Here is a 23986-nt window from a genome sequence, read left to right on the forward strand (position 1 = left end):
AAATAAAAAAAAAAAAAAAAAAAGAAAAGAAGAGAAAATGTTCATTATTATTTTTATATATTGCCTTCCAATTTATCATTCCTAAAAGTTTTGTAATTATTATTTTACTTGATGTTCTATTGGATCTACTGGATTATATCTAGTAGTTTTTGAAAAATCATTTTACATTAATATATTTTTTCATTGTGCATGTATGTTGATATTTTAATTATAAGGACAAGTGATGTCTATTTACTTTATCTTAGAACCTACTCTCACTTTGTGCAGAGCAGCTTATAAGATCATGAGAGGGAGTCCTTAACTTTATGGGCTTTAGAATTTAAGACAGACAATATAATATTTAAGGGTTAACAGTAAAAACAATAAAATATCTGATATTGCTAAGAAGAACAAAAGCCTCACATGACGATCTTGAGTCATAGTGCTTTTGTTTGCAGTCAGGAATTGCTAGGTGACTTGTAGGATAGAAGTCGTTTTGCTAGTATTTTGGACTAGACAAGAGGGAAGTGAAGGGAGAGGAAGGGGGTAAGGGAGTAGGAATGATAGTAGAATGAATCAGACATTATTATCCTATGTGTATATATGATTACATGACCTGTGTAACTCTACAACCTGTACAGCCAGACAAATGAGAAGTTATACTCCATTTATGTATGATGTGTCAAAATGTGTTCAACTATCACATATAACTAATTAGGACAAATAAAAAAAGATTTTAAAAAAACACTTCTAAAAAGCGATTGCCATTAATGCTATCCTCAAGAATTCCTGGAACATCTACTCCTGGAAATTGTGCTGGGTGTGCCCTGTCCTACTACAGAAATGTTATGTCTCAATTGTGTAAGGAAGATTGGATATTCTACAGTTTTGGACATTCTCTCTCCCTGTTGAACTTTTTTTAAAAATCCTATGGCCCAGTGACTTATGGTATCTTTTTTTTTTTAATGTAAAGGTTTGTTTTATTTCTACTGGGGGAAGGAAGAGGATAAATAGAACTGTTTTCCAGTTTGCTGTCCACTGTATACACACATATCCACATGCATATATATAAATTTGTATATCAAAAATACTCCCAGAAAACCAAGAAGTAAAAGCCAAAACACCCTCGTCAGATTTGGTGGCACACCCTGTTGTCACAGCAGCTTGGGAGGCTGAGGCAGGAGGATCACAAGTTCAAAGCCAGCCTCAGCAAAAGTAAGGTGCTAAGCAACTCAGTGAAACCCTGTCTTATAAAATACAAAAAAGGGGTTGGGGATGTGACTCAGTGGTCGAGTGCCCCTGATTTCAATCCCTGGTCCTCCCCACCAAAAAATACTTAAAAAACACCCTTATACTGCACCAATACTTCATATTTTGACCAAAAGAAAAGATCCTGGGAAGAAGTGCAAAATCAAATGACTGAAAAATGCTGAGCAAGCAGCATTATTAATATACAAAATATTTATATTACTGAACTAGTAACAGGTGATGTTCTATGTGTCTAAAATTTGGAACCATATAGCTAGATTTAGCCCAAGCCAGATTCAAAATTCAAAATAATTAGCTTTATTCTTTTTTTTTTTTTGTTATTGTTGTAGATGGACACAATACCTTTATTTTGTTTATTTATTTTTATGTGGTACTGAGGATCAAATCCAGTCCCTCATATGTTCGAGGCAAGCACTCTGTCACTGAGCCACAATTCCAGCCCTAGCTTTATTCTTTGATGCTTCATCAAAATTTTTTATAAGATCTGGAACATTGTCATCCTATTCATCAATGTCTTCTGGTTCTTGTGCTTTACTGTCAACACTTGCCATAGGAACTGTTCAGCTAATTTCGTAAGGCTTGTTAAGCTGTCAGCACCAAGCTGACTTAATATTCCAGGAAACACTTCTGTGATTGGTTTGGCTTCTGCATGACCAGTAATTGTGAAGGTATTAGCAGACAGGAATGTTGGACTTTGGGATTGTTGAAATGAATAACTGTCCCATCATCTTTAATCATGTTCAACTCTTTAATACAAGCTGTATTATTCACAGTCAGTTTTTTTTTTTTTTTTCAGAGAAAGAACTCTGAAGCTTATTGTCATCAGCGGTAGCCGTTCTGTATACCACCTCTCTTCGAGCTGTACCCTTGCCCCTATCTGCAGTTTGGCTAACTTTTATTGATACATGCTATTGGTAAATCTGAAGCAGGGAGGGTCCTCCAACACCAGCAGGCAGCAAGAGCAAGATCTATGGTGTCTTTTATAATTAATCTGTTTCTGTCTTCTCTCAATTCAGGAAGGGAGAACTTGCAATCTTTAATTGAGACTGGGTAAGTTTCATTGAACGAATGGATGACTTTCTATGAGAGAATATGGTAGGAGGAGAAATGGCAGAGTGGTGTTGAGAGACAGTGACTTTTGTCCATTTCCTATTGGTTTGGAGGTCTTGGGTACCATTGGATGTTGTCTATACATCTACTTGCTAACTGTATTTGTATGTGTTAAAATTCATCCTTTTTGATATGTGAATTTTGACAAAAGAATACAATTGTGTAAATATAACTATAGTCAAGATATAGAATATGTTGATCACTTCTAAGGTTTTTCTCATACATTTTGAAGTCATTCTCCTTCATATCTAGGTCATATAAATTGATTAGCTTTTATTTTTTTTTTCAGAATGTCATGGAAATGAGTTGTAGAATACCTAACCTTTTGAGTCTAACTTCATTCATGTAGCAATACATACTTGTTGCATATATCAGTAGTTAATTTCTTTTTATTTTCAGTTGTATTTCATTATATGGATGTACACACTTTGTTTATGCACTTGCCAGTTGAAGGATATTTGGGAATTTGCATTTTGGAGCTATTATGAATGAAGCTGCTGTAAGCGTTTGTATGTAGTTTGGGGTTCTTTTTTTGGTGAACATAGTTTTTATTTTGTTAAACATCTAGGAGTGGGGGTTGTTGGATCATATGATAAGTGTATGTTTAAAAGAAACTACCAGCCAGGTATGATGTTATACACCTGTAATCCCAGTGTCTTGGGAGGCTGAGGCAGGAAGATTGCAAGTTTGACGCCAGCCTCAGCAATTTAACAAGGCCCTATGCAACTTAGTGAGACCTTGTCTCAAAATAAAAAGAGGCTGGGGAATTTACTTTAGTAGCAGAGCACACCTGGGTTCAATCCCCAGTTACCCCCCCACAAAACAAACAAACAAACAAACTACCATTTTCCCAAAGTGACTTTTTGCCAATATTTTGTTAAGGATTTTTACACCTATGTTCCTGAGGGATATTGGATTATAATGTTCTGTTCTTGTAATGTCTTTGGTTTAGGTGTCAGAGTAATCCTGGCTTCATAAAATGAGTTGAAAAGTATCCTTGTCCTTATCTGTTTTCTAGAAGAGATTCTTTGGCATTGATATTATCTCTTTCTTAATTTTAATTAAGTTGGAATTTCCCTAGTGAAATCATCTTGGCCTGGAATTTTCTTTGCTAGATTTAAGATATCAAATCAGTTTAATAGACACAGGATTATTTTGATTATCCATTTTTAATACATTTATTTGTTTATTTTTTAATGTGATGTTGAGAATCGAACCCAGTGCCTCATACTAGGCAAGCGCTCTACCACTGAGCCACAACTCCAGCCCTAGATTAATTTTTTGAGAATTGAACTTTGGTACATTTGGTCTTTCAAGGAATTGGTCCACTTATGTACATGATGTTGTGATGTTTCATTATTCTTTTAATTAAATCTGTGGAGTTTGTAATGGTATCTCCATTTCTTCCTTTATTCTTGTAGAAATTTGTTTTTATTTTTCATGGTTAGTCTTGCTGTAAGTTTATCATTTTTATAGAATTTGTCAAAGAACCAGCTTTTGGTTTCATCAGTGTCTTTAATATTTTGTCATTTCATGAATTTCTGCTCCTGATTTTATTATATTCTTCCTCTTACTTGGCTCTAGGTTTTTTTTTTTTTAAATATTTATTTTTTTATTTTTATGTGGTGCTGAGGATTGAACCCGGGTCCCTCCTGTGCTGGGCGAGCGCTCTACCACTGAGCCACAATCCCAGCCCCAAGTCTTTTTTTTTCCCCCTAGCTTATCAGATGGAAGTTTAAATTATTAATTTGAGATCTTTTTTATTTTTTAAGTGTTTTTAAAATTTTTTATTTTTTTTAGATATACATGACAGTAGATGTGTATTTTTGACATATTATACATACATGGAGCATAACTTCCCATTTTTGTGGCTGTACGTGATGTGAAGTTAACATTCATATATGAACATTCTTCTATCTTTTCCATCTCCTCTCCCTTCCCTTTATCCCCCTTTATCTAATCCAGTGAAGTTCTGTTCTTCCCTCCATCCCCCTTATTGTGGATTAGCAACTGCATAACAGAGAGATATGGCCTTTGGGCTTTTTTTTTTTTAATTTTTTTAAAAGAATTTTTTAAACATTTATTTTTTAGTTATAGGTGGAGACACAATATCTTTATTTTATTTTATGTGGTACTGAGGATTGAACTCAGTGCCTCACACATACTAGGTGAGTGCTCTACCTCTGAGCCACAACCTCAGCCCCATTTTTTTGTTTTTGTAAAAAGAATATTTTTTTAGTTATTGCTGGACCTTTATTTTATTAATTTATTTATATGCGGTGCTGAAAATTGAACCCAGTGTCTCACACATGCAAGGCAAGTGCCCTACCAATGTGCTACAACTCTAGCCCTGGCCTTTGGTTTTTTGGGATTGGTTTGTTTCATTTAGCATGAAAGTCTCCAGTTCCATCCATTTATCAGCAAATGCCTTCTTTATGGCTGGAAAATATCCCCTTGTGTGTATACATATACCACGTTTTCTTTATTCATTCATCTATTGAAAGGCACCTAAGTTGGTTCTATGGCTTAGCTATTGTCAATTGAGCTGCTATAAACATTGATGTGGCAATTGTCATTATAGAATGCTCATTTTAAATCCTTTGGGTATATGCTGAGAAGTGGGATAACTGGGTCAAATAGTGGTTCCATTCCAAGTTTTCTTTTTTTAATTTAATTAATTTTATCCTATTTTTTACACAAATGGAGCACAGTGTTTCATTTCTCTGGTTGTACATGATGTAGAGTCATACCATTTGTGTAGTCATACCCAGACATAGGGGTAATAATTGTCCATCTCAATCCACCATCTCCTCCTGCAACTCCTCTGCTCAATCCAAAATCCTTTAGTCTTCCCTTGGCTTCTCCCCCAACCCCTTTATGGATCAGCAAACATTGAGCCTTTGGTTTTGGGGGGATTGGCTTATTTCACTTAGTTCGATATTCTCCAGCTCTGTCCATTTACCTGTAAACGCCATAATTTTATTATTCTGTAAGGCTGAGTGATATTCCATTGTGTATGTATATATCACAATTTCTTTATCCATTCATCTATTGAAGGGCATCTAGGCTGTTTCCACAGTTTAGCTGTTGTGAATTGAGCTGCTATGAACATTGAGGTGGCTGCATCTCTGTAGTTCTTGGGTATAGATCAAGGTGTGGGATAGCTGGGTCAAATGGTGGTTCCAGTCCAAGTTTTCTAAGGAATCTCCATTCTGCTTTTTAGAGTGGTTGTACCAATTTGCAGTCCCCACTAGTGATGTATGAGTGTACTTTCTCCCCCACATCCTTGCCAACATTTATTGTTACTTGTATTCTTGATAATTGCCATTCTGACTGGAGTGAGATGAAATCTCAAGGAAGTTTTAATTTGCATTTCTCTGATTGTTAGTGGTGTTGAACCTTTTTTTAATATATTGCTTGACGGATCATAATTCTTCTCCTGTGAGAAGTCCCTGTTTAGTTCTTTTGCCCATTTATTGATTGGGTTGCTTGTTTTTCTGGTGTTATGCTCTATCTGAGGTGCAGGTGACAAATATTTTTTCTCATTCTGTAGGCTGTCTCTTTATGTTCTTCATTATTTCCTTTGCTGTGAAGAAGAAGCTTTTCAGTTTGATACCATCCTATTTATTGATTTTCTTTTTCTTTTTTTTTTGTCCCAGGGATTGAACTCAGAGACACTTGGCTACCGAGCCACATGCCCATACCTATTTTGATTTTATTTAGAGACAGGGTCTCACTGACTTGTTTATTAACACCTCGCCGTTGCTGAGGCTGGCTTTGAACTCACTGTCCTCTTAAGCTGCTGGGATTACAGGCGTGTACCATTGCGCCCGGCCCATTTATTGATTCTTGATTTTACTTCTTGCACTTCGGGAGTGTAGTTGAGGAATTCAGTTCCTAAACGGACGTGATGGAGATTTGGACGTAATTTTTCTTCTAATAGGCGCAGGGCAGGGTCTCTAGAGACCTTCTTATCTAATAATGGCATGTAATGGTATACATAATTTGCTAAGCAGCTTTTAGATGTATCCCAAAACTTGATATGCTGTAGTTTAATTTTAATTTACTTCAAAATATTGTCTAGTTTCCTTTGAAGCTGCTGCTTTGACCCACAGATTATGTAGAAGGGTCTTGTTCAATTTCTCAATATTTGGTGGCTTTCCAGATAGCTCATTTATTAATTGGATTCCATTTCAGAGAATATATATATATGATCTCTTTTCTTATAAATTTGTTAAGGTTTGTTTTGTATACCAGGATGTGATACACTTCAACAGATGTTTCATGTGCCCTTGGGTATTCTGAAATTTTTGAGTGGAGTATTCTAAGCCAAATTAATAGTGGTATTTAGGTCTTATATATCTTTGCTGATTTTCTGTGTATTTTACCAATTACTAAGAGAGAAGTAATTGAATTATTGAAATAAATTTGTTGATTTTTCTGTTTCTTTCAGTTCTGTTAGGTTTTGTTTCTTCTATTTACAAGTTTTTTTTAAAAAATGTGTATTAACATTTAGTATTGTATCTTTTTTGGTGAATTAAACTTTTTACTATGTCATTCTTTCTATCACTGGTAATTTTACTTGTTTTTTTTTTTAAATAACTTCCTTCCTTCCTTCCTTCCTTCCCTCCCTCCCTCCCTCCCTTGTGCCGAGAATCGAACCCAGGGCCTTACACATGTGAAGTGAGTGCTCTACTGCTGAGCCATAACCCCAGCCCCGGTAGTTTTCCTGTTCTAAGTGTACTTTGATAATAGTATTTATAGTTCCATCCTTTCTATATTGTATTTAAAGGGCTGTCTTGTAGACAGCATGTAGCTATCTGGGTCTTATGTTTTTTAAAATATTTTTTGTAGTTGTAGATGGACAGAATACCTTTATTTATTTTTATGTGGTACTAAGGATCGAACCCTGTGCCTAATACATGCTAGGCAAGTGCTCTGCCACTGAGCTATATGTAGCCTCAACACTTAGTCTTGATTATCTCTTTAATTAAGCTATGTTAGACGATTTACATTTAGTGAATTATTGGTATGTTTGGATACAGGTTTGCTTTTTTTAAAAAAATTTTTCCATTTCTTCTTTTGTTCTAGTTTCTTCTCTTTTCTACCTTTTTTGAATTGCTTCACTATTTTTTTTTTTTTTTTGGTATCAGGAATTGAACTCAGTGGCACTTGACCACTGAGCCACCTCTCCAGGCCTATTTTGTATTTTATTTAGAGACAGGGTCTCACTGAGTTGCTTAGCGCCTCACCATTGCTGAGGCTGGCTTTGAACTCGCTATCCTCCTGTGTCAGCCTCCCAAGCTGCTGGGATCACAGGTGTGCACCGCTGGGCCTGGCTGCTTGACTATTTTTTAGTAATTCGTTTTAATATATGTACTGATCTTCCTTCCTCCCTCCCTCCCTCCCTTCCTTCCTTCCTTCCTTCCTTCTGGTTGAACCCAGGTACTAAGCCACATCCTCAGCCCTTTTTATTTTTATTTTGTTTGAGACAGGATCTCGCTGAATTGCTGAGCGTCTCACTAAGTTGCTGAGGCTTGCTTTGAACTTGCAATCCTTCTGCCATAGCTTCCCAAGCCATTGAGATTATTGGCATATGTATTGATTATTTTGGCTGTATCTTTTTGTGTAGATTTTTTTGTTGGTGGTTGTTATGGGTATTACAGTATACATTTCTAACTTTTAATATTCTCTTTAAAATTAATGTTTAACACTTCAGGTGAAATGTGGAAATCTTAGAGTTATATGTCTCTTTAGCCTCTTTCATTTATGTTGTAGTCGTACTGTATATTACATCTTTATACATTGAAAACCACATTAGCATTATAATTTTTTTGTTTTGATACTAGGGATTGAACCCAGGGGCACTTAATCACTGAGCCACATCCCCAGTCTTTTTAAAATTTTTTTTTTTATTTTAAAGAGACAAAGTCTTGCTGAGTTGGTCAGGGCCTTGGTAAGTTGCTGAGACTGGCTTTGAACTTGCTATCTTCCTGCCTTAGTCTCCTGAGCCTTGCATTACAGTTTTCCTTTCAATAATTATTTTAACGGATTTAAGGAGAGAAAAATAATCTTTTACATATTCATGTATTTATTATTTCATTAGCTCTGTTTTATTCCTTTAATTCTAGTTTCCCTCTGGTATCATTTTACTATTTTCTGAAGACCCACATTTTAACATTTGTTTGAGACAATTTTTTGCTCTTGAATAAATTCTATTTTCTTTAATCCAGAAACATCTTCCTGATAGACTTATTTTCAGTGAATATAGAAATCTCAAATCTCACATTCTTTTTTAAAAATATTGTTTTAGTTGTTGGCAGACCTTTCTTTTTATTTATTTATTTATTTTAAAACATTTTTTAAGTTGTTGATTGACCTTTATTTTTTATTTATTCATTTATGTGTGCTGAGAATCAAACCCAGTGCCACCTGCATGTTGGATAAGCACACTACCACTGAGCTACAATTCCAGCCCTTATTTATTTATTTATTTTAAATAACGCTTTATTTGTTTTTATGTGGTGTCGGGGATTGAACCCAGTGCCTCATGCATGCTAGACAAGCGCTCTGCCACTGAGCCACAACCCTGGCCCCTATTTATTTATTTTTAATATATATTTTTTAGTTGTGGATGAACCTTTATTTTTATTTATTTATTTATTTATACATGGTGGTGAGAATCGAACCCAGGGCCTCACACATGCCAGGCAAGTGCTCTACCACTGAGCTACAATCTCAGCCCCAAATCTCACATTCTTTAAAAGTGTGATTTGTTGTCCTCTGGCGTCTGTGATTTCTGATGAAAAATCTATAATCATGAGAATCATTGTTCTCTTATAGGTTATTTTTCTCTAGCTACTTGGAAGAATACTTTTTACTTTAGTTTTGATAGTTAGCAATGTGATTATTTGTAGGCATAAATTTAAATTCTTTGGGTTCACTGAGCATCTCAAATCTGTAAATTTATGTTTTTCATGAAATTTGGCAAGTTTTCAGTCATTATTTTATTAATTTTTATCTCCTGTACTATTTTCCCTCTTGTACTTATGTGACTCCAGTGATAGGAACCGTTTGGTATTCTCTCACAGCAACTTGAGGCTTTTTTCATTTTTTTTCTATTATTTTTCTATTCTTGTTCAGATTGGGTAATTTCTGTTGATCTATTTTTAAGTTTACTAAGTCTGTGTTCTGTCATGTTCATTTTGTTGTTCAGCCTACACAGTGATGTTTATTTTATTTTTTCCCTTACTTGTCCCCTCCCCTCTTTTCCTTAGGGTTGAGAATCAAACCCAGGGCCTTCTATACTAGCAAGTGCTCTGCCACTGAGCTAAACACCTAATGGACAGTGATTGTTATTTTAGTTACTATTTTTTCAGCTCTAAATTTTCCATATATATTTTTTAATAATTTCTGTGTGAAAAGTTTTCTTTTCATTAATTTCATATGTATTTGCCTTTACTCCAGGGATCTTGAATATAATAGCTGCTTTAAGGTTTTTGATAATTCCAAAATCTGGGTCATCTTAGATTTGGTGTCTCTTGCATTTTTGGATATATTGACTATTATACTCCTCTAAAGAGTCCTATCAGAGACACCTGGAAAATGTTGATTTTTTTTTCCTTTTAAAATGTAGGTCAACCTGGTAGAATTCAAACTATATAGCATCATGCTATCTTCTGTGGGTTGTGGTTTTAGTGTCAGTTTAGTTTTCAAAGTGAGGGCTCCTTTTCCTCCAGCTCCTCCTTCTCCATGGTTTATCTTCACTTTCTGTCTCCCTGGAGCCATTCTCTTACTAAGGATTTTAAACCTTTCTGCACTATCACTCACTTCCTACAACTTGGTCTGTCTCTAGGCCAGAATGGTGACAGCAAGAAGAGGAAGAAATAACCTGGTTTTTTCCTGCACTCTTCTAATCACAGGGAGTTTTCTTTTACTGACTGTTCTATACAGAAAGAATTTATATGTCACTGTGGTTATTGCTACAGGAATGTAGTTTTGTGACTGGTACTTGCCTTGGGCCAGGGCAAGAAATACAAAAGAGAACTGGGATTCCCCCTGCATCCTCCATCCTGCAGAGGGGCCCCTCTCCCAGTCGCTTAGCCAGGAAGAAAGATTCTCCTAGGCCTTTTCCCATCCACTTCTCCTTTTAGTTCCAAGATGCGGGCTGCCCTTGAATCTCGTCTGGACATATGGGAAGGGAAAAGCTTAGAGAATCACTTCCATATCAGTTCTTCAAGTTTTTATTTTGTTCCCCAGTTTACTTGCTATTATTTATTTTTTTGAATCTCCAGCAAACTTCTATATATTCTGTGTAGTTTCTAGTGATAATCAGTTCTAGAGATAGTGTGTTTATTTAGTTCATATTAGCCAGAACTGCAGGCATTTCTTCCTCTCCAAGTTTTAGTTTTAGAGATTTATTCAGAAGTCTGTGAATAATATAAAATATAGTGAAACTATGGTTGACATTTGTGGAATACCTTCTGGATTACAACTACAATGCTAAGTGCTTTGCATTAACTTAATTCTTGCCTTGCTCTTGTTTGTGGATATTATCACCATTTTAATGTAGAGGTTAATTTGTTAGTGGTCACATAGCTTTTAAGTGGTGGAACTAGTGTACAGACCTGGGCCTTTCAGACCTCAGAGCCTCTTATTCATTTACTGTGCACAAAATTATATTTTTAGCTTCAGATTAATGAAGCATTTGAAATAGTCTTTTTACATTCATTTTTTTTTATAACTTACTCCTTCCACTTAAAATGTTGGAGACAATTTCCATGTTAATAGGTGTACTTCTTCAACCTTTTTGTTGCTATATGGTATTGTTAGATGTTCCTTTGCTGTTACAAATAGTGCACAGTGAACATTAAAAGTGAGCTATTTTACCTCATTTTCTGATTGGTACTAGAAATATTGAGTTAATTGTGATTTGAATGTGATCAAAAACTGAACTTTTGGATTCTGAGTGTGTACTTGTGATAGTGTTCTATCACTAAAACAAGATACCTAAGAGAAGTAACTTATAAAAAATTTGTCTCAAAGTTTTGAAGATTGCAGTATGTGATTGACCCTGTTGGTTTTGGATATTGGTAAGACCACATCATGGTGGGAGCACTTGGCAGAGCAGAACTACTCACCTCATGGTTAGAAAGCAAGAGAATTAGGAGGTGGTCAGAATCCCAGAATATCCCTTCAAGAGTACATCCTCAGTAATCTAAAGACCTTCTACTAGTCCCCACCTCCCAAGAATGTCACCCTGGTGGCAAGCCTTTAAGACATGGGCCTTTGGGGGCACATTCAGCATCCAAACTATACAGCAGCACTTGTGCTGAGAATGCTCTGCTATATATCACTTAACTGTGGGTAATTCTTTTTTTTTTTTTTTTTTGGTACCACAGATTAAACCCAGGGGTGCTCAACCACTAAGCCACACCCCCAGCTCTTTTTTATATTTTATTTAGAGGCAGGGTCTCACTAAGTTGCTGAGGTTGGCTCTGAACTTGAGATTCTCCTGCCTTACCCTCCTGAGCCACTGGGATTACAGGCATGCGCCACCACATCCGGCTGTGGATAAATTCTTTATTGGGCTACATTTCAGTACAGTTTTACTGGCTTTTATTGAAAAAATATTTTTCATTACTAGCTAACATTATTTCATTTGTTGTTTCTTCTAATATTCCCTAAGCTATTATGTACATTATATATTAGATACTTTGTTGGATTATTAAATTCATATGACATTGACATTGGATATTGAGTATCCCCCACCTGTTTTTTTTTTTTTTTTCAGAACTGGGAATTGAACCCAATGGGTGCCACTGAGCCACATTTCCAGTGCTTTTTTATTTTGAGACAGGGTCTTACCAAATTGCCAAGACTGACCTTGAATTTACTATTGTTCCTGCCTTTACGTCCCAAAATAGCTGGGATTGCAAGTGTGTGCCATGATGCTTTAATGTTTTTGTACACCAGAAGTTTGTTCAGAAGCCACATATGACTCCTTTATCCCTGTTAAATATTGTGAAAACATGCACTGATTCAAGAGCTACTAGGTGGAAATATGTGGACAGCACTGTGTGAACTCATCATTATTTTAAAAAAACAAAAGCATGTTGAACCACAGGTTCTATCAGTGCAATCCAGAAAACTATTTTTATATGCAGATAATACATTTCAGTTTATTTATATGTTTCCTATTCGTTTTCACAAATAATGACTAATTATCCCATGATCTTTCTTTAAAGATGTCATTAACTCTGATAATTTGAGTACATTTAATTAATTATCTTTTTGAAATTGTATGTTTTGACCCAAAGAATATTTTGATTCCAAAGTTTTGACTGTATTCTTTTCACTGTCCTTGGCACTGGCAGTGGCATTATATTAGACAAAACAAAAATGTTTTAAAGGATTGACTTGGCAGCATTATAGAGCAGTCTGGAAGGTCCTTGAACTGTTTAGTGATTTGTGTGGCTAATGGCATTTTGTGGAAGATCAGTTAGCCCCCAAATTGGCATCAGGTCTAGGGTCAGGCAAGTAAAGCACTTACTCTGGATACAAACTATAAGAAGATACCAAAGAGCTCAGCAATTGAAATAAATAGTATTTCATTGAAGTATTTTTAAATACAAAATTTTTCAAAAATGTGTAAGAAATTACCAAATGTTTAGCTAAGATCTGACAGGGTCAAGATTAAGTAAGGTGAGTCATGCAAATGTAGGATTGAATCCTGTCTTTAAATTTTTGATAGTTTGTTCATTATGGATAATTAATCTCAAATTATTTATTTAGTAAATTTGTTCCCAGGATGAGTGCCTCATTTGCCTTATAATATTAATCCTGACTCACTTATAAGACATGAGTCTGCAGGAATTGCTTATGAATTTCTCCATGAATCAGTGAATTAACCACAAATTTAGCAGCTTAATATAAAGCACATTTATTAATTCGCAGTTCTAAAGGTAGAAGTGAAGGCAGGAAGGGGTCTCCAATTATTTTCTCCAGGGTTTCACAGGTCAAAATCAAGTATTAGCTGGGTTGAATTCTTGGCCAGAGACTTTTGGGAAGAATGTTTTTCCATAAACTCATTCATGTTGTTGGCAGAATCCAGATCCATGAGGTTGTAGAACTGAGATGCCTGTGTTCTTTTTTAAATTTTTGATACCATTGATTGAACCCGGGGTGCTTAACCACTGAGCCATACTATCCCCAGCCCTTTTTATTTTTTGTTTAGAGACAGGTTCTTGCTGAGTTGCTAAGTGCCTCACTAAACTGCTGAGGTTGGCTTTGAACTCAAGATCCTCCTGCCTCTGCCTCTTGAGTTGCTGGGATTACACACATGTGCCACCTCGCCTGGAGATGCCTTTGTTCTTGCTGGTTGTTAGCTAATATTTATTCTCAGCTCTTTGAGACTACTTTGAGCCCTTTTCCACATGATCCTCTCATTTTTCAAAGCAAGCAATCCTGTCTCTTTCTGATTTGCTCTTCTGCAACAGGCCCAGAGTGATTAGATTAGGCCCACCTGGGTAATCTTCCTTTTTTAAATTCCCCATTTACTCATTAGTAACTTTATCTCTGCAAAATCTCTTTTCGCATATGACACAATGATGGGTGTGATTGTGCATCAAATTCATAGTCCTGGGGATGAGGACACAAAATCTTGGGATTTAAGAATTTTGCTTACTGCAATCAATTAAGAAATCAGGGACTGGGGTTGTGGCTCAGGGGTAGAGCACTTGCCTGGCATGTGTGAGGCATAGGGTTTGATCCTCAGTGCCACATAAAAATAAAAAACTAAAAATAAAGGCATTGTATTCATTAAAAAAAGAAAGAAAGAAAGAATTCAGTAGAAGCTATTAGATTTACCTATTCAGATGTGATAAAAAACTTAACTTTTAGATTCTGTGTGCCACAGTAAAACTCACTATTCTCATAATTAATATGAATCCAACAACAACAACAAAAAAATTTAGTTACCCACTCAGATGTACCTTTGTATTGACATATTACAAATAAAAACATCTGTAAAAAATGTATAATGGCAGCATTTATTATTGACTAAAGTTTGATGGAAGGATACATAGTCTTTATATCATTTGTATTTGTACAATTTACTCTGATAAAATTGGGCATGACAGTACTTGTTACAAAGGAAAAGTCTTTGTGTGTGTGTAGTTCTAGGGATTGAACCCAGGGACAGTCTACCACTTAGTTATACCTTCATCCCTTTTTTATTTTTTATTTTCTATTTTTAGACAGGGGTCACCAAGTTGCTGAGGCTTTCCTCAAATTTGCAATCTTCCTACCTCAGTCTTCTGAGTTACTAGGACTACAGGCAGGTACCACTGTTTTGGCAGGAAAACTTTTAATGATAGAGGATCTACTGAAAAAATTTGCAAAAAAAGAACAAGAACAAAAACAAAACCATACTGGGTCTTTATTGCAAACTTCAAATAAAAAGCAGTTGAATGGAAGGAAATTATTTTAGGCAAATAAACATGAAAATTAAAATAATTATTCACATATGGTTTTTAGAAAATTAATAAAAAATAAGTTGACACGATGAACTTTTGTACTGTAAAAATATTATGTTGATAGCAAATTTGTTGGTATTATTCATTAACACATACATATACATACTGTGCATGTGCACATAACTCCAGCTGTGAAGATGAAAGGGGCAAAGGCTTGAAGAATGAAAAGCTTACCTGCCACGTGTTTTTTAGGGAATTGTAGTTGATTGTATACATACATACATTTATATTCCAGAAAAATGTGTAGTGTGATACTACTGAGTTTCTAGTGGGTGGAAAGGGGTAGTGGATCACAGATAACTTCCACATTCTACTTTATTCACTTCTCATTTATTATTGTTTTTAAACATTATCTTTCATTTCTATAATAAAAAGGCTAATCAAAAACCTATTTGTATTATACAAGTGATTTAAAATGGAGTTAAGTGTTTTTTAAAAAGGATTAAAAACAGAATAAAATTGTAACAACTCAGACTTGCTCCAGGACTCTATTTGGATTATTTTAGTAAGCTTTTAAAGTACCTTAGAAAAAGCTTCATTTGTGTTTTCTCTGTTTTTATAAGAGAAGTGATGGTGTTGTGTTCTTGAGTCTAGTTATAGTGAATTCAATAGTTACATCTAGGGGAACAGCTGTGTTATGGTGTCCTAGAATGGAACATTTTCTTTTATGTCTTAGGTTAATCTCAAGGTGAACCTTAGCCAGATGGCCTTACAAGGTAGTTTAAGGGGCTAAACTAAATAATGTAAGCTGATTATCTAGTTAAAGAGGCGTGCTCTCTGTGTTTATTTCTGCTAGGTTTCAGTCTTTTGGGATGCTGACTGGTAAAAATATAATTGATAGGTGGGGAAGTAGATATTTAGCATGACTGAACCACTGAAAAGAGCAGTGGATGAAGTTACCAAGTGAAAACAGTATTATTAAAAGTATTATGAGTAAAGTAAAAAAGCATTATTAGTAAAAAAAAAAAAAAAAAGTAAATTATTAAATAAAAGTATTAGTAAAAAAGAATCATCAGTAAGTAAAAGTATTATTAGAAATAAAATTACTCTTATGTCATTTGTGTTTGTGTGTGTGGTCAAAACAACTAGGTTCTAAAATTTTTATTGGGCAACCCAGCTTAAACTAAGTAGAATGAAGAAATCTCTGTTAATACCAAAGAACATGGATAGATGTGGCCACAAGAATAGAATGGATTCAGTACTTTTAATAAAATCTTTCATCATTGGGCACAACTACCTTATATGTAAACTTCAGTTTTTCTAGAATCAAAACATTTAGGAAGTACCTTTTTTTTTTTTTTTTTTTTTTTNTGATTTCCCTTGGATTTTCATGCAACCACCCTCAACTTTTTCATAAAGACTTAGTATTTAATATTTCAGTTGCATGTAGTGGTGTATGCCTGTATTCCTGGCTATTTGGGAATCTTTTTTTTGTTGTTGTTTTTTGTTTTTTAATGTGGTGCTGAGGATCGAACCCAGTGCCCTGCGCATGCAATGAGCAATTCCAGCCCTGTTTGGGAATCTTAAGACAGGGAAGTCACAAGTTTGAGGCTAGCCTGTCTTAAAATAAAGAGGCTGGGTTGTAGCTCAGAGGTAAAGTGCCCCAGGATTCAATCCCCAGTACTGCAAAAATAAATGAATGAATGAATAAATAAATACAACAAAATAAGCAAATAAAGAATTTAGTATTTCAAATAATTTATAAATGTAGGATTTCCACTTACGTCTGTTTAATTTTAAGGCCTATGTTTTTAAAATTTTGCCATAGTATTATGTAACATAATTTAGCTAACGTGAACCTATTAGAAATAGGTATGGTACTAAGCTGGATATTTTGAAAGAACACCAAAATAAGGTATAACTGATTCTAGAAGTTCCTTCTTACAATTCACAGATTCTGGTTGAAGCATAGAGAATAAACACAATGATAAATCAATGGGCAGGAATAATCTGGAAAAATTGATAGAATTGGTTGGAAACAGGGCATTTTAGATGGAAATGTTTTTAGCCTTTTTAACCCACATCCTGATTTTGTAAACACAGATATTATGCCAAGATGTTGAAAGTAAAGCAGCTGTGATTCTAGAAGGGGGAAAAAAAACTTGAATCTTAAAAAACACATTTTTTTTCTGTACCAATTATGTGATCAGTATGGGTGGATCTTCTTATTTGCCAACAAGTTTTTCAATGCCACATAGTGTGAAAATCCACAAATTGTGCTTTTTGTTGTAAGACATGCAATAAAATGTTAGTGTCACAAAATAATCAAGAGAGGATAAAGTTTGCTTATTTTGGGGGGTAAACCAGAAGATGTTTTCTCCTTAAAATTTCCAGATGATTTTTCTGGAAGTTACTTTGTTAACTGATCAAACTTGAATTATAAAAACAAACAAAACAGCAGCAGCAAAAACTGTCATTGGAGGTACTTTGACAAATATGGAACATAACTAAGAAAAAATGTTCTTCATATTGTTTCAAATGGGAGGTTTTCAGGTATGTGTTATGAAAGTATTTCCTTAATCATCTTTCATAAAACATACTTGTTTTCCCTTTTTTGAAAATCTGTATCTGAGTACTTTATCTGAGTACTTTATTTATCAAAAATGAAGCAAGATGGGCTGGAGTTGTGGTTCAGTGGTATAGGGCTTGCCTAGCATGTGTGAGGCACTGGCTTCCATCCTTAGCACCATGTAAAAATAAATACACAAAATAACAAAATAAAGATATTGTGTCTATCTACAATTAAAAAAATATATTTTAAAAATGAAGCAATGTTAAAGCAAATTGCTTTATCCAGTTTGTTGGATTTTTCCTTTGGTTAACGTGATATTTTTCTAGACTTCTGTTTCATAATGCCAACCCAGCTTAAACTAAGTAGAATGAAGAAATCTCTGTTAATACCGAAGAACATGGATAGATGTGGCCACAAGAATAGAATGGATTCAGTACTTTTAATAAAATCTTTCATACGGGTCTGTCTGTCAGCTTCTTTCTGACCTGTTGTCTCGATTAACAAGTATTTATTGAAGTACTATTTTAGTTGACATGTGCTAGACACTACTTTAGTTGTTGAGGGAAAATGATGAAATAAGACAAGGAGCATACTCTAAAAGCTCCTCAAGGAGCATATTCTAACGTTAAAAAAAATTAGTTATAGATGGGCACAATATCTTTATTTTTATTTTTTTATGTGGTTCTGGGGACCGAACCAGGGCCTCATGCATCCGAGGCAAGCACTCTACTACTGAGCTACAACTCCAGCCCAAGGAGCATACTTCTTAATGCAGGGACTTTCTTTATATACCTGGGAACAGGACCACAGACAATCCCAGACTTGTTTTCATCTGTAAGAACCCACAAGGCAGGAGGGTAGCTGCTATACCAATTCTAGCTAGAAAGTTTCCAGCAAAAGACTGTGTTAGATTGTATGCCTGTTTCAGAATCAGTTACTGTACCCAGAAGGATGAAGTATTGTTATTAACTTAGCCTAGTCATGTTGTACTCCCTGTTCAGGGACTAGGGTTACCAAAAGATGTGGGGGACCTAGAGGAGTGAGTATATGGGGGCAGGCAAATGTAGTAGCTATTCCATATTGTTTGCATTTTGAAGTTTGATTTCTTATATTTAAAGCTTCAAATAAATTTGCCAAATATGCCAAGGTTTACTAATTTTGAAAGTATTGGTCTTTTTCTTAGTTTCAAGTTCTAAATCTAGGATTGTTGTGATCTTTCGGTTGGATGTCCAAAGAGCCAGACAGATAACTTAATGGTTTAGCATATTGTGTCCCATGTAATTGGCCATATTGACAGAAGAGTTATATAGTTGTAGAGTCTAAAGACATAGTTTTGAAAATCAATGCTACATGGTGTTTCAGTTTGGATTCTACCAAAATAAGACTCAGAGGCAAGAATCATTGGTGTCAATTCATTTAAGCTGGGTGCACGCCTGTAATATCAGTGGCTTGGGAGGCTAAGGCAGGAGAATCGAGAGTTCAAAGCCAGCCTCAGCAAAAGGGAGGTGCTAAGCACCTCAGTGAGACCCTGTCTCTAAATAAAATACAAAATAGGGCTGGGGATGTGGCTCAGTGGTTGAGTGCCCCTGAGTTCAATCCTCAGTACCCCCCCCCCAAAAAAAAATAATAATAATGATAATTCATTTAAGGAATGATCCTAGGAAAGGATGTTAGAGAAGTAGGAAAGAGGGAAGGGTTGAAAACCTATAGGAAGCATTAATAAGTAGTATACCACAGTGGCTAACTGAACTTTAGTCCCACTTAGCACCTTCTGATAGATGATAGGGAATATACCTTAAATAGAATTGTCTCAGTCAGGAGAATTATCTGCTACCTCCTCTCCTTCATTGGTTGAAGTTTCTGGGAGTGTTAACTCTAGGGCATTTGTGCTTTCCCCAAGCTACGATTACCCCTTCAGCTAGAGAGAGCTGTCAGACAGAGAGAGACAAATGCTGAGACGTTGTCTACGGAACTGTCTATAGAAACTGCAGGTGCTGTCTACAGTGGCTGTGAATGGATGTGGGTGGGGGCATTGATAGATTGAGCTATATATGATGAAAGATACAGTATATCCTCAAAATAAGTGAAATTTTATTGATAAATCACAAGCAGTGTAAAATATAGAACAATCAGTTATTCACAAAATTGAGGTTTATTATTTTTATCAAAGTCATTGATGCCAAACAGCTAATAAAGAAATGCAGTGGAGTTTCTTAATTTCCCCTTTAACTGTTTTTGGCAGCACTGGTGTGTAAGGTTTTGAAAGGATTTCCAATGGCTAATTTTTCTAAATGATTAAAATTGCTATTTCATATAAAATTTTGACAATTCCATTGATGATAATATGTTCTTAAATCCAGTCTAAACTTTTTTAAAAAATAAAAGTTTCATCATATGGGAATTTAGATACAGTGCTTTTGTGTACTTATTAGCATTTTCAAACATGCAGTGCTGAGGAAGTGGTACCACCTTACTTTTGTCCTGTGTAAGTGAAAATCCTCTGTAGTTTCAGCTGAACCAATGAGTCCAAAGTAGGAAAAACCAGACAGTAAAGAAGGCTCTGTTAATATGAGGCCTCACTCAGTACCAGGTATTTTTATGTCTCTTCTTTATGTAACTCAAAGTCAAATTTTACATTTAAATGAAATCTTGTTGCAATTAAAAACAAGGCCGTACTATATCTACTAATATGGAATGATCTAAGATTTGTCAAATTAAAAAAGGAAAAATGTAGAATACATAGGTGCACAGTATACCTACAGTATGTACAAAGGTATGTGTGGTATGTATTATTTGAATAAAAATATATACATGTATAGTACATTTCATATGTTAAATGCATCCACATGTATATATTTATTATTTATGCATATGCTCACATAAATATAAAGCTGGTATACTAAAGCCAGTGCGCACTGCTTGTGATGATCAATTGTGTACATCTCTTCCCAAGTTCTGGACTGGTGACTTTTATTGGTTTTATGAAATCAGTCATGATGTGAGTACTTATACCATGGAAATCAATAGATTTAAAAAAATTAGGATGATTTTGTTTTTATTTTTCCAGCAAGCTGGTTCATAAACATTTACTAGTACCTCCTATGAAGATATAAATAAAAAATATCTCTTGAAGGATACACAAGAAGTTGCTAACTTCAGATTCCTTTAGGAAGGGGTAGTGGGAGCAGGAAGACAGGCATGAGATTGAGATCATACACTTTCAGTTTTGTTCCAAGTAAGTGAATTATTTATTCTAAAATAAATATATAATGCAACCAGAAAATAAAAACAAAACATAACAAAATCTTGTTGTCTTCAAGACAGAAAAGGTTTATTATAATTGTGTTACGAAGGATTTTAGTATTGTTTTGGTTTCTATACTAGAGAGTGCTATAAAAATAATAGATATTTTTAAATCCTAAATAGGAAATTGTAATACTAAGCATACTGTTTTGGAAAAAGATATTCCCCTGCTGTCAGTCAACTTCCAGATTACTGGAGCGATAGAAAAACCATGAAGAAAAACTCAGGGACATGATGCCATTAGACTTCATACTAGGAAGCAAACCTTTTCTATAAAGGGCCATATAGTAAATATTTTGGAATGGTGACTAATACAGCTCAGTAATAATTTATCGTCTCCTGTTAGTTGTAGCAAGAAGGCATCTATAGACAATATGTAAATAAATGAATATGGCTGTTTTCTAATAAAACTTTCCTTACAGACACTGAATTTTGGATTCCCTGTAATTCTCTTATGTCACAATGTTATGGTTTGGATATAGGTTCCCTTAAAAATCTCATGTATTGGAAACATGATTTCTAGTGTAGTAGTGTTCAGAGGTGAAAAGATTAGATTATGAGAGCTATAACCTCATCAATGGATTAATCCACTTAATGGATTAATAACTTGAATAAACAACTAGGTGTTAACTGTAAGCAGGTTGGCCATGGCTGGAGGAAGTAGGTCACTGAGGGTGTGTTCTTGGATTATATCTTGTCCCTGACTCCACATTCTTTATCTCTCTGCATCTCTCTTGGTTGCTATGAACTAAGCAGCTTTCCTTTACCATAATGTTGTGCTTCACCTGGAGCCCAGAGCAATTGAGTAGACTGGCCATAGACTGAACCTCTGAAATCATCAGCCCCAAATTAATTTTTCCTCTTCTAAGTTGTCCTTCTCAGGTATTTTGGTCACAAAGATGGAAAGCTGATAGCACACACAAAGTATTCTACTTTTTCAAGCATTTTAGAAATGTGAATAACCATTCTTAGCTAGGTGATCCATGGGTTTGCTGACTTCTGTATACGTCAGTATTATGACAAAGGAGATTCTTTCTTAAGGATCTTATAGGCTACCATGAGAGAGAAGATGAGTTCAGTAACAGTAGATCAGCTTTCATCAGGGATGAAATGAAAGGAAAAGATATCTTTGCCATATGGGTCAGACTCAGAGGACTACAGTATTATGACTTTTTGATATAGAAACTGTGAGGCTTTTTCATCTAACCATATATCTTCCCTCTATCTATGTGGCATGATCACACTGATCATATATTTATTTATTTAGCCAAAGTGCCCTTTTCTGTCTCAGGCCATTTATATAGTCTTTTTCCTGGGCTGGAAAAGCTCCCACCCTAACTAATTCATTGTTCATTCTATAGGTCTCAACTTGTTGACACTTTCTATTTCACAAGCCCTTTAGAAGCCTTTAAAATGAAGGTTTTTTTTTTTAGTATTTATTTTTTAGTTGTAGTTGGACACAATACCTTTATTTCTATGTGGTGCTGAGGATCAAACCCAGGACCTCGTATGTGCTAGGTGAGCGCTCTACCACGGAGCCACAATCCCAGCCTAAAAGGTTTTTTTTTTTTTTTAAACATTTTTTTTAGTTGTAGATGGACACAATATCTTTGTTTTATTTATTTTTTTATGTGGTGCTGAGGATTGAACCCAGTGCCTCATGCATGCAAGGCAAGTGCTCAACCACTGAGCTATAACCAGTCCTAAAATGAAAGTTAATATTCTTTTTCATATCTTCTATCAGTAGTTTCACAATATTCTTGCAGAATTTTTATGTAGTGGTACAAACATTAACATATACACACGGTGTTAATCAGCTTTCCATTACTTTAACAAGGTACCTGAGATAATTAATGTATAAAGAGAAAAAGTTATTTTGTTTCATAGTTTGAGGTTACTGTTCGTGATCAGGAAGACCTATTGCTTTTAGGCCTCTGGTGGGGCTGCCAGATGGCAATAGTTGGGGAGTATGTGGCAGGAAGTAAGAGAGAGGAAGAGAATTGTGTTCCATGATCCCCTTTGAGGGCACACCCCCAAATGACCAAACTATAGCACTCACATTTGTGTGGAGTGAATGTGTATATATGCATACATATATCACATCATACATATTTACTTTATAAACTTGACAAATTTAGTAAAGTGATAGCATACTGTATACAAAGTTATACACATTTTTATTGTTAAACTTAAGAGAGTTTTTTTTACATACAGAGGTCCCTCGGGTGAGTGGGATTATGTTTAACTTTTTGTGATATATAACTTTTTTTTTAACTCTGACAGAATTTTTATTTGCAAGATAAAAAGTGTTAATAATAAAATAAATCTATTACTGTATGCCTTATTGTAAATGAGAGAATGAACAAGTGCAACAAAAACATTCCAATAGTCTTCTCTCTGAGCCTGACAGCAGGACTATTCAACCTGTAATTTATTGTTGTATATAACTTACTTGGAACCTCACTCGTTTTACTGAAATTATATTCCATACATGTGTATTATAATTATTTGAATGCATAAGAAGTAAGTGGCAGAAGAAGAAGATAGGGAGGTATATATGAAGATTAATATATGAAATTATTTTTAAGTATGTTTGCTGTACCAAGGAAAATTCTTATTTTAATTCTAATCTTCACAAGTCTTTTTTTTTCTTCTTCACAAGTCTTAAAAGGAGTATTATAATGTCCCCATTTTAGAGATAAAGAAACTTAGAGGACAGAGAAATAACAGGTCAAAGTTTTTAATCCAGACAATCTGGCCATACATAGGGTCTCTGTTTTTACCACAATATTCTGCTTCTTTCTAGTAGTACTAGGAAATAAAGTTGGAAATATAGCTGGGGCAAATTTGGAGGAGTTTCAAGTGCTTGATTAAGATTATTGATTTTTTGTTTTGTTTTAGTTTTCGGTAGACACAACATCTTTATTTTATTTTTATATGGTGCTGAGGATTGAACCCAGTGCCCCGCGCATGCCAGGCGAGCGCGCTACCGCTCGAGCCACATCCCCAGCCCTGATTTTTTTTTAAATGCTAAATATTTGAGGTAATTCATATGTTAATTAGCTTGATTTAGCTATTCTACAATGTATGTATATATGTTTCAAAACATAATATTGAATTGTAATGCAAAAAAATTACGTGTATAAAGACATGAATTGGCGTGAACATACTGTATATACAAAGATATGAAAAATTGTGTTCTATATCTGTAATAAGAATTGTAATGCATTCCACTGTCATGCATTTAATAAAATAAAATCAACAAAAAACCATCATA

The 23986-nt window shown here is 34.9% G+C and overlaps 1 protein-coding gene and 1 pseudogene across 1 annotated transcript in view; one reads left to right on the top strand and one right to left on the bottom strand.

Moving 5' to 3' along the window:
* Fam117b (family with sequence similarity 117 member B) overlaps positions 1-23986 on the top strand; it is a gene marked incomplete at its 5' end in the record, with an annotated part of 89432 nt that overhangs the window by 8789 nt on the left and 56657 nt on the right.
* LOC107138335 lies at positions 1369-1986 on the bottom strand (annotated as a pseudogene).

Source organism: Marmota marmota, unplaced genomic scaffold (assembly GCF_001458135.2).
Source record: "Marmota marmota marmota unplaced genomic scaffold, marMar, whole genome shotgun sequence".
NCBI lineage: Eukaryota > Metazoa > Chordata > Mammalia > Rodentia > Sciuridae > Marmota > Marmota marmota.